This window comes from Vanellus vanellus, assembly GCF_965231255.1.
Source record: "Vanellus vanellus genome assembly, chromosome: 29".
NCBI lineage: Eukaryota > Metazoa > Chordata > Aves > Charadriiformes > Charadriidae > Vanellus > Vanellus vanellus.
Window position 1 is genome coordinate 208,509 of NC_138934.1, and position 16,232 is coordinate 224,740.

The following is a 16,232-nucleotide window of genomic DNA, read 5'->3' on the forward strand; positions in this document are numbered from 1 at the left end:
CCACAATGATTCACATCTCTACATACGGGTACACAGATGCATATGCACTGAGGTGCTCATACATCCTTGTTAAAACCTATGAGCAATGATGATGTGCTTTTGCTCAAATGAGCAATAAACATCTATGAATTTGTATCCTCAATTATATCTCTGTCTTACACAGTCCCCTAAGGAATGGGTTTCAGCTGCCCAAAGGAGCCGTAGAGACCCAAAGGGGTGTCTGTAGAGCTATGAAGGGACCGTAGAGAGACATGGGGATGGAAAGGGGAGCTGTCTCTTGCCTGAGCTCAGCCGAAACATCACCAGACTCTAAAAGTTTCATCTTGGCATTCTGCTCCTGCCTGTCTCTTCCTGGCCAAGCTCTCCTTCCCAACCGGAAATCCCAGACAAGACTCCTTTGTTGCCTTCACCACACCCAAAAGGCTCCATGCAATTGGGATATTTAAAGAGCAGGCAAGGTGATGGGGCCGCCTGTGCTGTGTCAGATCATGGTCTTGCGTCATAGTTCTCATCCGTTCGTAGCTCCTGGTTTGCATTTTTGGTGCGGGTATAAGTAGGAACAGCTTTGCAGGTTTCCACGCTGGCTGGATTTTTATGTCCCAGTTTGATCCCCATGAACCAGGTTTCGGTCACAAAGCCTGCAGGCAGAGAGACAGCCTCTGCTGGAGGGAGTGCACCTCCAGACGAGGGCAATGAAGATGATCAGAGGGCTGCAGCAGCTCTCTTATGAGGACAGGCTGAGAGAGTTGGGGTTGTTCAGCCTGGAGAAGAGAAGGCTCCAGGAAGACCTTATGGCAGCCTTCCAGTATGTGAAGGGGGTCTACAAGAAACCTGGAGAGGGACAGTTTGCAAGTGCATGTATCGATAGCATGAGGGTTAATGGCTTCAGACGGGGAGAGAAAAGATTTAGTTTAAGTGTGAGGAAGAAATTATTCACTATGGGGGAGGTGAGGCACTGGAAGAGGTACCCAGAGGATTTGTGGCTGCCCCATCACTGGAAGTGTTCAAGGCCACGGTGGCCTTAGCACTGAGCAATCTGGTCTAGTGGAAGGTATCCGTGCCCGTGGCAGAGGGTTTGGAAGTGGATGATCTCAAAGGTCACTTCCAACCCAAACCATCCTATTCACTCTCCAGGGTGATATTCAGCAGCACAAAGTAGCTGAGCTGTCCCCGTTGAGCTTTCAGGCTGTACTCTTCCACCCCATCCTTGCAGAAGATGATTCAGGTTGCAGGAGACCGGCGTTCAATGGAACAGCAGAACAAAACCCATTCCCGCTCCTGAGCGCTGAAGGTGTTCAGGAAGAGGGCAGGAGCTGGGAGGTCACCTGGAGAGATGGCACAGGGATGACCCAGGCCAGCGTTAGTGACGACAGAGTGGTCAAACGCCCTGACAGAGTGGTCAAAGGTAGGGCACGAGTCTCCTCTCCACGGGTTCGCATATGGCGAATGAACCCCATGGGCAGTCACACCGGCACCTGAAATGTGGACCAGAGAGGGTTTTTGCTGGAGGGGCAATGACAAGATTCACCCATGTGCACCTGCAAAGGTCCCCACTGCTGGCAGCCCCATCCCATTGTGCGTCCCCATCTGTGTCTCCTTGGTCTCCTGCTATGCTGGAACACCAAGCCGGTTTAGGGTGGGTGGGTTGTTCCAGGTGGATGCCCATGGCTCCCTAAAGCACTCCAGCATCTGCCCAGTCTCACACGGTGACTCAGGCACCCTCAACAGAGTGCCCTTTTCTTAGAGAAGCGCCGTAGGTGGAGGAGGCAATCATCTTCCTCTCCTCATCCAAGCACCTCTGACCCTCACTGCTGCACAAGAGCAGTAATTCAGTAAAAATAAAGCAGAACCAAAGCAGCCCTCCATCACCCTTCTTCTGTTGCGACCCAGGGGACGAGAATACGGGATTTGGGTCTGCGAAAAGGAAACATGGAGCCAGTGGTCTTTTGAATCTGATTCCCTACCCTGAAAGGGGCAGATGCACAAGGGCTTTATGTGCAGCTTCTCTGCATCAAGATTAAGGTAAGACATGGCTGTGCACTGATCTCTTTGGGACCGCTCCTTAAGGGACTCGGGATTCCAATGTGGAGGAGGGGCTCAGACCATCTCAGCACCATCTCAGCTCAGCCCAGACACTGCTCCTCGCTGCAGCTGCTGGGCCTCTCGTCACCTTGCTCTAAAAAAAGCCCTCCCTTTCCCACAGCAGCTCTCTCAGCAGCAAGGTATTCGCCTCCTGCTCGTTCTGCACGCTCAGCCGTTGACCACACCACCCCTTGGCCACACAACTCCTCTGTGCGCACAGCAGCGCCTCTTCCATTTAGAAAGGAGATGTCCCTCTCGTTCCTCAACATCAACCCAACCGCTCCTTCAGAAAGACCTGTGTCCCCACCATGCTTGAGCAGGGCTTGAGCTGGGCTTGAGCTAGGCTGGAGCTGGGCTTGAAGCAGAACGGCAAACAGCAGCAGCAGCTGCAAATCTCCAAGCCAGGACCAAAACTAGGTAGGGGAGGGTTGGAGGGCTGGAGGGCTGGCATGGCACCATGGAAGGAGGACAGTGACAGCCACTACAGAGTTATGGGAAAATCTCCGCCTCAGGGGAGCGTGGCTTTGTGCTCCCCCCTCAATGGGACATCTTGGAGACAAGAAGAGCTTGCATGGCCTGAAAGCCTCTGCAAGAGCTGGACCTCAACTCTGACCAATCTGTCAGTGTTGGCACCTGGAGGGAGAAGGCGAGTTTGTATACAACCACCAGTACGTCCCTGGAGACACACAAGAAGAGGATTGGAAGGGGAGAGCTGCGGGCTTTAAGAGTAGACATAAGATGGATTTGGGACTATTAATTGAGAACAGAATTCACTAAGATTAATTTATTGGAATTTAAAGAATTGTCATTAAAAACAGTGATGATGGGACCAGTTCTGCCTTGCAAGCAGGTACGCCGAAGCAAAAGGACATTGTGCCGGTAGCAGGAGGGGGAAGAGTGGAAGAGGAATTGGCACGTACAGTAACTCTGGTTGTCAGCAGAAGGGTCCGCAGCACGACCAGCATCACCAAGAGGTGTGGAGAGAGCGGGGAGAAGAGGTGTTGAGGGTGCTTGGCCCCACTGCCATATGCAGCAATGGGGTCTTTTTGGTCATTCCCAGGGATTATGATTTCCTCATGCCTGGGCAGAACCCAGGCCATGAGCAGGCGGGGTAGCTGTGACCCCGAGGATGCAAAGCAGGGTGGGGGACAAGGGGCAGGAGGCCTTGGCAGGGAGGATGCTCCTCCCCAGGCACAGGCAAACACCCCTCGTGATGCGCTCTCTGAGTGTCCGGAAATGCAGGCGGGGACTCTGCAGGCGCAGCGTGCGCAGTGGGGGCTGAGGCAGGGCCCCCGCTCAGTTGGTCACAGCCTCCGGCTGTGGGGAAGGCTCTGCTAGCCACAGCAATGCAGCAGGAGCAGCCCCAGGCGCGCTGCAAGCCACGGGCCAGGCAGCTCTGGAAGCGCTGTCCCCAGCTGAGAGCAAAGCAGACGCTTCCAGGAGAGGCTGTTGCCGCAGCGCCCCCCAAAATGCTGGGGCAGGTGGCCTGGGGCAGGCTGTCTCCTTGTGGGCCTGCCTTGCTGCTGCTGCTGCTGCTGCTGCTGGGTGAGTTGGGGCATGGCTTTGGCGTGGGGCTGAGGCCGGGAGGGCTGCTGAGCGGGGCAGGCCAGGGCCCGTGCTGGGCACAGGGGAGGGTGGGCAAAGGCTGTGCGCAGCCGCCGTGCAGCGCTGAGGGGCAGAGTGTCTTGGGTGGGGGAGGAAGACCGTTGCTTCCACCAGCTCTGGCAGGGCTCTGACTAGAGCAGGTATTCCTCCAACACCTTAAGGGGATTTGGGTGTTAGGAGGAGACTGGGCAGATGCCGGAGTGCTTTAGGGAGCTGAGGCATCCACCTGTTACAGCAACCCCATGGAAAAGGGGCTCGGGTTTTGAAGCAAGGAGGCTGAAGAAACGCAGGGTGGAGACACATGTGTTGAGAAGCTGCCAACCCAGCAAGGAGTCAGTCGTGGTGACCTGGGCAGGGGCATGTAGATGAGCTGCGTCCCCGCCCCCTAACCAAAACCCTGTCGTCTCCACGCTGCAGGTGCCAGTGTGACTGCCCAGGATATCTGCAGCTCCCCAGTTGCTGGTGAGCACAGGGATGGGCCAGACAAGGGAGGTGTGCATGGGTGGAGATGGGATGGGAGAGACGGGTGTTCCTCATGGATGAAGCTTCTGAAAGGGGAGTCTTCCCCTCCCACATCCAAGGTGTTTTGCAGCCCCCACAAGAGTATCTCTGGGCCCGGGGCATCCCCGTGCCATCTCTCCAGGTGACCTACCACCTCCTGACCTCTTCCTGAACACCTCCAACGCTCAGGAGGGAGAAAAGATTCTGGTTCGCTGTTCCATTCACCGGCACTCTCCTGCTAGCCGAATTGTGTTCTGCAAGGACGGGGTGGAGGAGTTCAGCCTGGGAGCCAAATCAGGAGAGCTGACCTACTCCGTTCTCTTGATCATGTCCACGGGGATTGTGGGAACATACAGGTGTGCATACCAGCACAAGACTGAGTTCAGCCCAGTGAGGAACTCTGCCCTCAGCGCTCCCCAGTTCCTGATTCTCACAGGTGGGACGTGGTGCTGAGGCACAGGCATCTTGGTCCATAGACCCCAGATGACAGTGAGGACCCTGCTGTGCCCCATAGCGTGTCCCTGGGTAGCTGGGACACTGGGGGTCAGCATGCAGCGAAACTCAGCCTTCTTTACTTCGGCAACTCCTCCCAGTCCCGGGAGAGCATCCTGCTCCTCTCTTGCCCCCAGTATCACGCAAAGGGCAGAGGGGTGGTGCCACATCTCATCCAGAGCCACAGCCGTGTGAGGCATTCATTGATTTGTCACAGAACTTGATAGATGGTGGATAAGGACTCCCCAAGGTCCTTTGTCTGTGAGTACCTGGGAGAGCTGGAGACTCTCAGCCTGTGCCTTTCTCCTCGCAGCAAGCGGGTCCAGCTCCCAGGCAGGGCCATTGGCAGAATCGTGCCGAGGGATGCTGGGGCATACGGGCAGGATCCTCAGGCGGGATGTGGCCTGGCTCTAAGGGCACCTCCTGCTCTCAGCTTCCTCTCCCCATGACACCTTCTCTTCCCCAACACCTTCTGTCTCGCCCAGATCCACATCCCCGCCTCGTCCACCCCTTCCCCACAGGCATCGCGCTGGCAGTGGTGGCCGTCTCCCTCCTCCTCCTGGCTGCAGCCACCTACTGTGCCGTGAAGAAAGGTGAGTGATTTGGGGAAATGCAGGGTAAATCTGGAGGCCATAATTGCACCCTGTTGTAGGGCTGCTGCTGTCTGACCCATGCCAGTTTAAGACAGCCAGCACCTTACCTCCGTTTCATGGGAAGCTGAAGGTCTCAGACCTTTCCTTTGTCACCTGAGGGGAGCAAAGGTGAAGATATAAAGACAAATTTTCCTCCAGGGTTGTTGCGCTTGCATGTCCAAGTGGGGAGGGAGATAGCGAATGCATTCCTCTCCCAGGCAGGCGTTTGTTCCCAGCACAAGAATGTCTTCTCTAAGTTTCCTGAGCGGAGAAGCATGGTCCTCAGCAGTTGGGCTTTCCAATTTTGCAAACTGGACTCACGGTTACATAGCCTGGGCTGGAAAACCCCATCCCTGAGTGAGGTGTGGAGGTTCAGCCCATCATCTCCATGCTGCAGCCCAGAGCAGGGAAAGCCAGGGCTGGGCAGTAACTCTGCGCTCCCGCCTCACCCTTTCCTTTCCTTGCAGGGGCGTGCAGAGAGAGGTGCCAAAGGTGAGCAGCAATCCCTCCAGGCTGTGGGGCTGGGGGGGATGGAGACAGGAGCATACCCGGTGCTCATGGGTGGTCCTTGGCACGAGGAAGCATCGTCTGTGTCCATGGGTGGCATCCCCTGGGTGGCAGGCAGGGAGGACCAGGGCTTGCCATGGACCCATCTGCATGCATCATCCCTGGGAATGACCCAAAAGGCCCCATTGCTGTGGGACGGCAGTGGGGCCGCAGACCCTCAACACCTTTTCTCCCCGCTCTCTCCACACCTCTCCGTGATACTGGTAGTGCTGCAGACTCTGCTGCTGACAATGGGAGTTACTGTAAGTGTAAGAAAGCCCTCTGCCCCCTCACCCCTCGGCACGCACCAGGCTCAACATTCTTCTGCTTCAGTGTCCTCACTTGCAATGCAGAGCTGGTCCCATATTTTATGGTCTTATAAAATATTCATTATATTCCCATTAATTTATATCTCAAGAAACCATCTTTGTGAGAAGTAGTCCCCATGCCATCTTGAAACCTGTGTCTCCCCTCTTCCAAACCTGTACTTGCATATCTCCAACGATGTGGTGGTGATTGGACACTAACTCTGATTCTCCCTCCAGACGTCACCATTGACGAAGTGGTCGGATTTGAGGTGAGTTCAGCTCTTGCAGAAGCTTTGCTCTGCTGTGGTTGTCATTCCATCCATCCAAGGTGCCATCCCAGCCCCAGGGTCTGTGGCCGTGATCGGCGTGAAGGTACAGCCCAGAGAGAAAGAAGGTTTTTTTATTGCCTTATGCCAGGAGAAGTGTCAGGTGAAATGTCCCCCTGAGAGCGGCTGTCTGTCTTTCTCAGGGGTTGTGACCCAAACCTGGTGCATGGGGCTGACATGGGGACTTCATATGCCATCCAGCGTGAAAACCTGCAAAGCTTTTTCTGGCTAAAGCCTCAGCAGGAATGCAAACCAGGAGCTACAAACGGATCAGAATTATGATGCAAGACCATGATCTGACACAGCACAGGCAGCCCCATCACCTTGCCTGCTCTTTTACTATTCCAATTGCATGGAGCCTTTTGGGTGTGGTGAAGGCAACAAAGGAGTCCTGTCTGGGATTTCCGGTTGGGAAGGAGAGCTTGGCCAGGAAGAGACAGGCAGGAGCAGAATGCCACGATGATGCTTTTAGAGTCTGGTAGATGTCTCAGCTGAGCTCAGGCAAGAGACAGCTCCCCTTTCCATCCCCGTGTCTCTCTACAGTCCCTTCAGAGCTCTACAGACACCCCTTTAGGTCTCTACGGATGTCTTTGGGCAACTCAAACCCATTCCTTTAGGGGACTCTGTAAGACAGAGGTGCGGTTGGGGATACAATTCATAAAAATTTATTGTTCATTTGAGCAAAACCACATCATCATTGTTCAGAGCTTTTAACGATGATGTACGAGCACCTCAGTGCATATGCATCTGTGTACCTGTGCGTAGAGATGTGAATCATTGTGGGGAGATATCACAGCACACCCATAGCTGTATCATGAAGTTTATTTAAACACATCTTCCTTAACACAGGAGGAAGGAGATGTCTTTACGTGTACATTCACAATGTATGTAATGTACTGTATATGCATTTCGATGTAAGAGGTTGTAACTGTAAGTGCGAGTCATAGATATAGTTTTGGTGGAAGTCATGCAGAAGACATTTCTGATGTGTGTGGGAAGGGCTGGTGAGGGTGGAAGGGTTGGGTGCGCACAGGGTGGCATGGAGAGGGCTTGTGGGCAGGCGTTGCCCTGCCAAGCCCAGCGCTGGCAATTGCCCAGCAAGAGCTGGTGGAGAGAAAAGGCCAAGGTGGGCACGGCTCCCCGTGCGCTCGCCATGCTGCAGCGCTATCTGGGCTGGCTGCGAGAGCGGCTCTCCGTGGCATACGTTGTGGTGGTGTCCATCTCTTGCACGCGAGGCTTGAGAGGGAAAATGAAAGCATGTTATTTCAGCTGCTGGCTGCGAGCCCAGTGTGCCACAAGGTAGGAAAAAGGAGAGCAGATGTGGGGCAGGACTGTGTTCTGAGGTGGACCCTTATTTCTACTTCGTTCTTGTTTTTACAAGTTCTATATTTTTTTTTTCCCAGGTCTCCTCAAAAACTACATATTTGAAAACATTTCAGGATGTGTGATTTCTTCGACTTGTGAGGGTAATTTTGACCGCAGCCAGTGAAACACTGTTAAAAGGGAATTTTTTCTTTTTGAAAATGAAAAGAAAAAAATAATTTCTTGGTAGAAATAATCTTGTGTTGTTGGAGAATTGTCACCCATAAAGGGGAATGAGGTGTGGCCAGATGTGGGCAGGTGGGCACAGAAATACATGTCTTCTTCTGCAAGTGCACCTCTTGGGTCCTCGGCGGGAAGAGCCCCATGGGACTCCCCAGGCAAAGGCATGGGCAGGGACCCCCACCAGCACAGCCCCTCCCTGCGGGCCCCGCTCCCTCCTCTGGCACCAAAGCTGTGCCACCACTCACCCTGGTGCGTCCAACGTGGGCGATGGTGGAGTCTGTTGGGGGGCAAAAAGCACCTGGTTAGCCCTTGCTTGCCCTGCTGGGTCTGGGTGAGACCCACCCCGCCTTTGATCAGCACATGCCCCGGGCTCAGGACGCAATGCCCTGCCCTCTTTCCCCCACCTTTCACCCCGCTCTGGGCAGCAGAGCACCGTGCCCTTCCACCCGTGCGTGTGGAGCAGGGATGCTGGGGTTTGGCTGCATTTCCCCCACCCCGCGGCATTGTCCCTCTCTGCCCAACCAGCAGACCTGTATCTGCCGCTCTGCGCCCACCTGTGAAACCAAAGTCACCCTGAACATAGACGGAGGCACACGGACCACCTCCCCCTTACCCCACACACCACACCCCCCCTTTGCTGCAGCCTGTGGTGTCAGAGGGAGCAAGGAGATGTTTTCCCCACCAGCCCTCACCAATGGACCCACATCCTCAGCTGTTGCCCTCTGCTTGATAGCAGAAATCATGGTGAAGTGAAAATTCAGAGAGGGAAAACAGTCCAGAAGAACTAATTCTCCAAGAGGGGTCCATGGGTCACCCGGATAGAGGAGGTGGTACTCACACTGTATTTCGTTCTCGTCGGTCACTTCAGCCTCATGTCTGGGAAGTTGGTGCTGCCTGGAGAGGGGGGGGGGAAAGGGTTTTTGGGTGCATGTCCAGGCTGTGATGACATCATTCGGATCATTCCCGAGGATGATGCTTTCTAGCATCAGGTCCATGGCTGGAAGGAAGCCCAGGGCAAGCCCTGCTCCTCTCTGACTCCACCCGAGGGGCATTTTACCCATGGACAAAGACCACTCTGCCCCGTGCAAATGACAACCCCAGGACCACCACAGGGAAGCTGGAATGCCTCCCTCTTCATCCCCCCCAGCCCCACAGCCTGGAGGGATTGCTGCTCACCTTTGGCACCTCTCTCTGCACGCCCCTGCAAGGAAAGGAAAGGGTGAGGCGGGAACGCAGAGTTACTGCCCAGCCCTGGCTTTCCCTGCTCTGGGCTGCACCATGGAGATGATGGGCTGAACCTCCACACCTCACTCAGGGATGGGGTTTTCCAACTATGCAACCATGAGTCCCGTTTCCCAGACTGGCTTCTCCCAAGCTCTCAGCAGCTGTGGGCAGCCCAAGTGTGAGGAGCCTCTTTTACTCCTTTCAGCCCAGCTCGGAAACTGCCTTCTTTGACAAAGTGCGCTGGGAACAAATGTTTGTTTGGGGCAGGGATGCATTTAGTCTTCCCCATCTCAGCACATATCCTCTTTGCACTTGAAAAAGGAATGGTTCCTTCATCTTCCTGTGAAACTGGGTAAGGGACTGGCGATGCCAAAGTGCTATGTTTCGTTATGACTACCCTGTGGTTTTTACCTCATTGTTTACCCTGAATTTCCCCAAATCGCTCACCTTTCTTCACGGCACAGTAGGTGGCTGCAGCCAGGAGGAGGAGGGAGACGGCCGCCACTGCCAGCGCGATGCCTGTGGGGAAGGGGTGGTCGAGGCGGTGATGGGGAGCTGGGAGAGAGAGAAGGTGTTGTGGAAGAGGGGGTGTCATGGGGAGAGGAAGCCGAGAGCAGGAGGTGCCCTTAGAGCCAGGCCACATCCCGCCTGAGGATCCTGCCCGTATGCTGGTGCCGGCAGCCCAGCACCCCTCGGCCTCGTGCTGGGGGACACTGGGTGTGCGGGGAGGGAATCACTCACCTGCGGTCGATGGCTCTGCCTGGGAGCTGGACCCGCTGCCTGCGAGGAGAAAGGCACAGGCTGAGAGTCTCCAGCTCTCCCACGTCCTGCCCAGACTCAGCACCTGTGGGGACCCCCTCATCTTCCATCTATCGACCGGTGTGACAAATCAATGAATGCCTCACAGGGCTGTGGCTCTGGATGAGATGTGGCACCACCCCTCTGCCCTTTGCGTGATGCTGGGGGCAGGAGAGGAGCAGGATTCTCTACCGGGACTGGGAGGAGTTGCACCGGTGGCAAAGGCTGGGTTAATTATACGCTGACGTTGAGCATCCCAACTGCTTGGAGACGCGTAATGGGACCCGGCAGTGTCCCCACCCTCCTCTTGGGTCTCTTGGCTTTCCTGTGTCCCGGCGCAACTTCTCACCTGTGACAGTCAGGTGCCGGGGACTACTAAGGGCGGAGCTCCTCACTTGGTAGTGCTCATTCCTCTGCTGGTACCCACATCTGTATGTCCCCGTGCTCCCCATCGTCATGGTCAAGAGCATGGAGTAGATCAATTGTCTCTTTTCGACTTTCAGGCTGTACTTCTCCACCCCATCCTTGCAGAAGATGATTTGGGTAGCAGGGTAGCGCGCATCAATGGAACAGCGAAAAGCAACCTGTTCTCCCTCCTGAGCGGTGGAGGTGTTCAGGAAGAGGTCAGGAGGTGGGAGGTCACCTGGAGAGATGGCCCCGGGCCAGAGTTACTGCTGTCCAGGCTCCTCTCCAGGGGCGCACATGGATAACAAACCCCTTTTCCCTTCACCACTCCTTTTGCTGAACCCATGCCTGTGCTCACCATTCCCTGGGGAGCTGCAGATGTCCTGGGCGGTCACACTGGCACCTGCACCATGGGGCAGAGAGGGGGTTGGTTAGAGGTACAGTGACCCGGCGCACGCAGATGATCGCGCCCTGGTGCCCACTGCTGAGTCCCTGCTGGGTGAGCACCATCCCACCCTTGAGGGTCCATGAGGCAACTCCTCAGTCTCCTTCTCTGAAACCTCCCAGAGCCCATTTTTTCAGGGTTTGGTGTTCCAGGTGTCTTTGCTCCTTTGTCTCTAAGCTCTGCCCCACCTTACCCATTTCACAGCTCTGCATATCGGCATAAAAGGGTCCCCAATGAAGAGTCACTAATGTCCCAAGCGCTACCTGTCTCTCTGCTCCCGTCACAGAGAACCGCGGGCAGAAAGCATCTTCTATCCCCACATGAAAGTTGTCATCACCACCAGGAAGGCATTTTCATTTCAGTTCAGCACAATACAAATGACAAAGCTCTGTCCCTCCACCCTCCCTGTGATCATGTCCCTGAAGACGGTTTCTCTGAGGGCCCCATACAGAACATGAACAGTAATTCAGTTACAAAGAAAAGAAAACAAAGCAGTTGTACATCCCCCCATTTTGTTGCAACATAGGGGATGTGAACACACAATTTGAGTCTGATGAAAGCACCATGGAGCCAGTGGTCTGTTGAAGCTGGGGAAGTACCCCGAGAGGTGTTCCTCGCACAGCTTCTGGGCATAAAAATCAAGGTCAGACACAACTGTGCACACATCTTTGCACAACGGAATGCACTACATCTTCTTTGCAACTCCTCCTCTCATTTCTCCCAGCTCTCCACCAAGCCAAGTCCCCATGCCCCGCTCCCAAAGCCTGGCAGCCCCATCCCCGTCCCGCAGACGTGCCCGGCTCCCACTCACCCAACAGCAGCAAGGCCATGCTGGGCAGATGCAGCACGGGCGCCCAACCTGCCCTCCGCGCCGGCCCCTTGCCCATCCCTGCCTGCCCGCAGCTGGCAGGCTCTGCTTTCTGAGCAGCTGAGAGCGCTGCACAAGAGGTGTCTGCTCTGGGCTTTGCTGCGCCTGGGAACAACCCACACGTGGCCGGAGGCGCCGTCCCACAAAGAAGAGCCTATTGGCGGTCCCCTGCTGACCCCTGCGCATCATCTCAGGCTTTTCTTTGTGCCTGTCCTGGCTCGTTCTCCTGCTGTGCGTTGGCTGCACAGCCTGAGGTCATCTTTTGCCATTGGGATCTGAGGGGCTGCCAACAAGCGGCCTCTCCCTCACTCTCTGCCTTGGCAAGACACATGTCTGGGACCACTTCCGCCGTAGGTCCTCTCTCGCCCCAGCACTACACATCTCACTCTGCAAGTAGAGTGGACTGGTGGGTCTGGGAAGACGCAACTGTCTATGTTAGGAGCCTGGGAACTAGGAGGACAGCAGAGGAACAGCATCTGCAAGAGGGTTTTATGCAGACGTAGCCACTGGAGAGCAGGCATGATGGCCAAGCCAAGTTGGTGGAGAAGGACTGTGGTGGCAGGCTGTGTGTGTGCATGGGGGAGGGAGGGATTTAGCCTCCAGGACTGAGTTTCTTGGCTCATGGAGATCAACAGCAGCATCTGATAAGCCACAATGCAATGTGCTGTACCAGGCTTTTAGCTGTGCATGGCACATGGTCAAGTGGATCTGCATAGGAGAAGACAGATGGGGATTAGGGAAGCCTCTTGCATTTGAGATGGATCAAGTAGGAAATGACAGGAAGAAACATGAGTGCAAATGAAAGCTCATGGCTTTTCAACAAGTCATCAGGGACCTGGATTTCGGGACTTCCCTTTAGAGAAAAGTGGATCCCTCCATGTACAATTGGCTCAGCCGAGCTCAGCACCATCTCAGCTCAGCCAGACACTGCTCCTCGCTGCAGCTGCTGGGCTCAGAGTAATAGTGCTCTAAAAAAAGCCCTTCCTTTCCCACAGCAGCTCTCTCAGCAGCGAGGTGTTCATCTCCTGCTCACTCTGCATGCTCAGACGTCGACAACAGCACCGCTTGGCCACACCACTCCTCTGTGTGCACAGCAGGGGCTGGTTTTTTTTAGAAATGATATTTCCCTCCCACTCCTACACATCAGCCCAACCGCTCCTTCAGAAAGACCTGTGACCCCAGCAGCTCATATCTGCAAGCCAGGGGCCAAAATTAGGTGATGGAGGGCAGAGGTCTGGAGACTGGAGCAGCTCTTTGCATGGCAATTTCAGCACAGCCAGGGAAGTTTGCAGTGCCAGCACGCAAATTACCCTTTCTCAAGCACCGAGCCAATGTGCACACCCTGTGTGGATGAGGTGCAGGTGAAGGTGGCTGCATGTCTCACGTGTCACATTCCCTGGGGCATCTCTACTGGTGGGGGAGCAACCTGCTCCTCCTGGCACCCACCCCCTCAGCACCCTCACCCTGGAGAGATGCAGCCACTGAGCCAGAGGGGCCAGCCAGCCTGGAGACATCCCTGTCCCCACTGCCCTCTGATGCCCTCACTGTCCGGCGCTCCCTGCAGTCTCCACTCCTCTCCACCATAAGTGGACCTGAGCCATGCCAGCCCTGGGCTGCCAGTTGGGGTCAGGCCAATTGGAGGGGATACCACCATTGCTCTGCTCTCCTTTGCTCTGCCCCTGCTCTCTCCTCACATGAAAGCCAGTTGAACCTCCCACCATCCCAGGTGTCTTTCATCCCTGCAGATGTCCCTCCTGCTCACAGAAAGCAGCATCTCCATTGCCAGGTGAATGCCTGCAGCCCAGGAGGACACAGAAGGAGACTTGGATGGCTGCAGCCTCAGACAGCCATGCTCTCCAGCTCCTACATCTCCAGTGTTTCCCACAAACTGGGGTTGGAGAGATATAAAGGGTTTGTCCGGAAGTGCACAGTTGATGCGTCTCCTCTGTCTTTGAGTGTCTCCTCTGAAGAGAGCTGGGAGAGCTGCTTTCCTCCTGGCTGGTGGGTCCACGTGTCCTGGAAGGGAACTGCTGTCCCCTGCACCTGGTGCTGCCAGGTTTTCCCTCCCTGCTGTCATCAGCCTGGCACATGTGTCTTGGCAAAGTGCTGATCTGAGGGTGGCAGAGGCCATCAATGAAAACTCATGTCCAAGGGGTGGTCGATCCTGACCTTCTTTAGCCCACACCCACCCATGGGTGGTGCAGGGGGACTGGGCTGAAGAACTCAGCCAGGAAAAGAACCCAGGTGGGTTTCTGGCTCCAGGCAAATGAGGGTGGGCTCTACACATCATCAGTCCCCAACACACACCCCGCGATCAAGGGTCCACCCACGGAGTCTTAAACTTCAGACACCAACGGCTCTTACCACTGGGCCGAGACACAATGGCATCTGAGAGGGTCTGATGCTGTTTGCACAGCCCAGGCCATGAGCAGGCGGGGTAGCTGTGACCCCGAGGATGCAAAGCAGGGTGGGGGACAAGGGGCAGGAGGCCTTGGCAGGGAGGATGCTCCTCCCCAGGCACAGGCAAACACCCCTCGTGATGCGCTCTCTGAGTGTCCGGAAATGCAGGCGGGGACTCTGCAGGCGCAGCGTGCGCAGTGGGGGCTGAGGCAGGGCCCCCGCTCAGTTGGTCACAGCCTCCGGCTGTGGGGAAGGCTCTGCTAGCCACAGCAATGCAGCAGGAGCAGCCCCAGGCGCGCTGCAAGCCACGGGCCAGGCAGCTCTGGAAGCGCTGTCCCCAGCTGAGAGCAAAGCAGACGCTTCCAGGAGAGTCTGTTGCCGCAGCGCCCCCCAAAATGCTGGGGCAGGTGGTCTGGGGCAGGCTGTCTCCTTGTGGGCCTGCCTTGCTGCTGCTGCTGCTGCTGCTGCTGGGTGAGTTGGGGCATGGCTTTGGCGTGGGGCTGAGGCCGGGAGGGCTGCTGAGCGGGGCAGGCCAGGGCCCGTGCTGGGCACAGGGGAGGGTGGGCAAAGGCTGTGCGCAGCCGCCGTGCAGCGCTGAGGGGCAGAGTGTCTTGGGTGGGGGCAGGAAGACCGTTGCTTCCTCCAGACGCGATGCAGCTCTGGGAAAGAGCATAATATTCAAATCTTTCTCAGGATGTTTGGGTCATAACATGGACTTTGTACACGCTGGAGTGGATTGGGGTAGCAGGGGGATGCTTCTGTAACAGCAATGCCACCCATTATCGGCTTGGCGTGATTTCGAGAGCGGAGGTGCATAAGATGCACGCTAGAGATGCGTGGGTGGGAAGGTGCTGTCCAGCAGGGACTCGGCAGTGGGGAGCTGGGCTGGGAGAGGCCGGCGAGCCGGGTTGCTGCCCCTCTAACCAACACCCTCTCTTCTGCACACTGCAGGTGCCAGTGTGACCGCCCAGGACATCTGCAGCTCCCCAGGTGATGGGGAGCACAGGGATGGGTCCCGAAAAGACAGTGGTACAGGGAGTGGGGCACGGAAAAGAGAGGAGCTTTGTTCCATGCGTACAAGCCCTTGGAGGAGAGATTCTGCCCTCCTTGAGCTAGAGCATTTTCAGCCCCACCATCACAAAGCCTTGCCTGCAGCATCCTGCATCAGTGACTTCCTTCCAGGTCACCTCCCGGCTCCTCATCTGAGCCTCGACTTACCTTCTGCCCAGCCTGGCGACACAGTTCTGGCCTGGTGCTCCCTCCTGACAGATTCACCTGCAACCCGAATCATCTTCTGCAAGGATGGGGTGGAGGAGTACAGCCTGAAAGCCCAACGGGGGCAGCTCAGCTACTTTGTGCTGCTGAACATCACCCCGGGGAGCGCAGGGACGTACACGTGTGGGTACCAGCACAGGAACGAGAGCAACTGGGTGAGGAGCTCTGCCCTCAGTGCTCCCCAGCATCTGGCTGTCAGAGGTGAGAGGTGGCACTGGGCATGGGCAGGAAACACTGTAGAGACAAACAGACCCTAAATTAGGGCGGGGACCCTGTGTTGCTCCATAACTTGGCCCTGGGCACTGTGGACTGTTGTTGTCAGGGTGCAGTTCAGCCCAGTCTTTCCCACTGCAGCGATTCCTCCCAGTCCTGGGAGAGCATTCTACTCCTCTCAAGCCCCCAGCATCACACAAAGGGCAGAGGGGTGGTGACACATCTCATCCAGAGCCACAGCCCTGTGAGGCATTCATTGATTTGTCACACCGGTCGATAGATGGAGGATGAGGGGGTCCCCACAGGTGCTGAGTCTGGGCAGGACGTGGGAGAGCTGGAGACTCTCAGCCTGTGCCTTTCTCCTCGCAGGCAGCGGGTCCAGCTCCCAGGCAGAGCCATCGACCACAGGTGAGTGATTCCCTCTCCGCACACCCAGTGTCCCCCAGCACGAGGCCGAGGGGTGCTGGGCTGCCGGCACCAGCATACGGGCAGGATCCTCAGGCGGGATGTGGCCTGGCTCTAAGGGCACCTCCTGCTCTCGGCTTCCTCTCCCCATGACACCTCCTC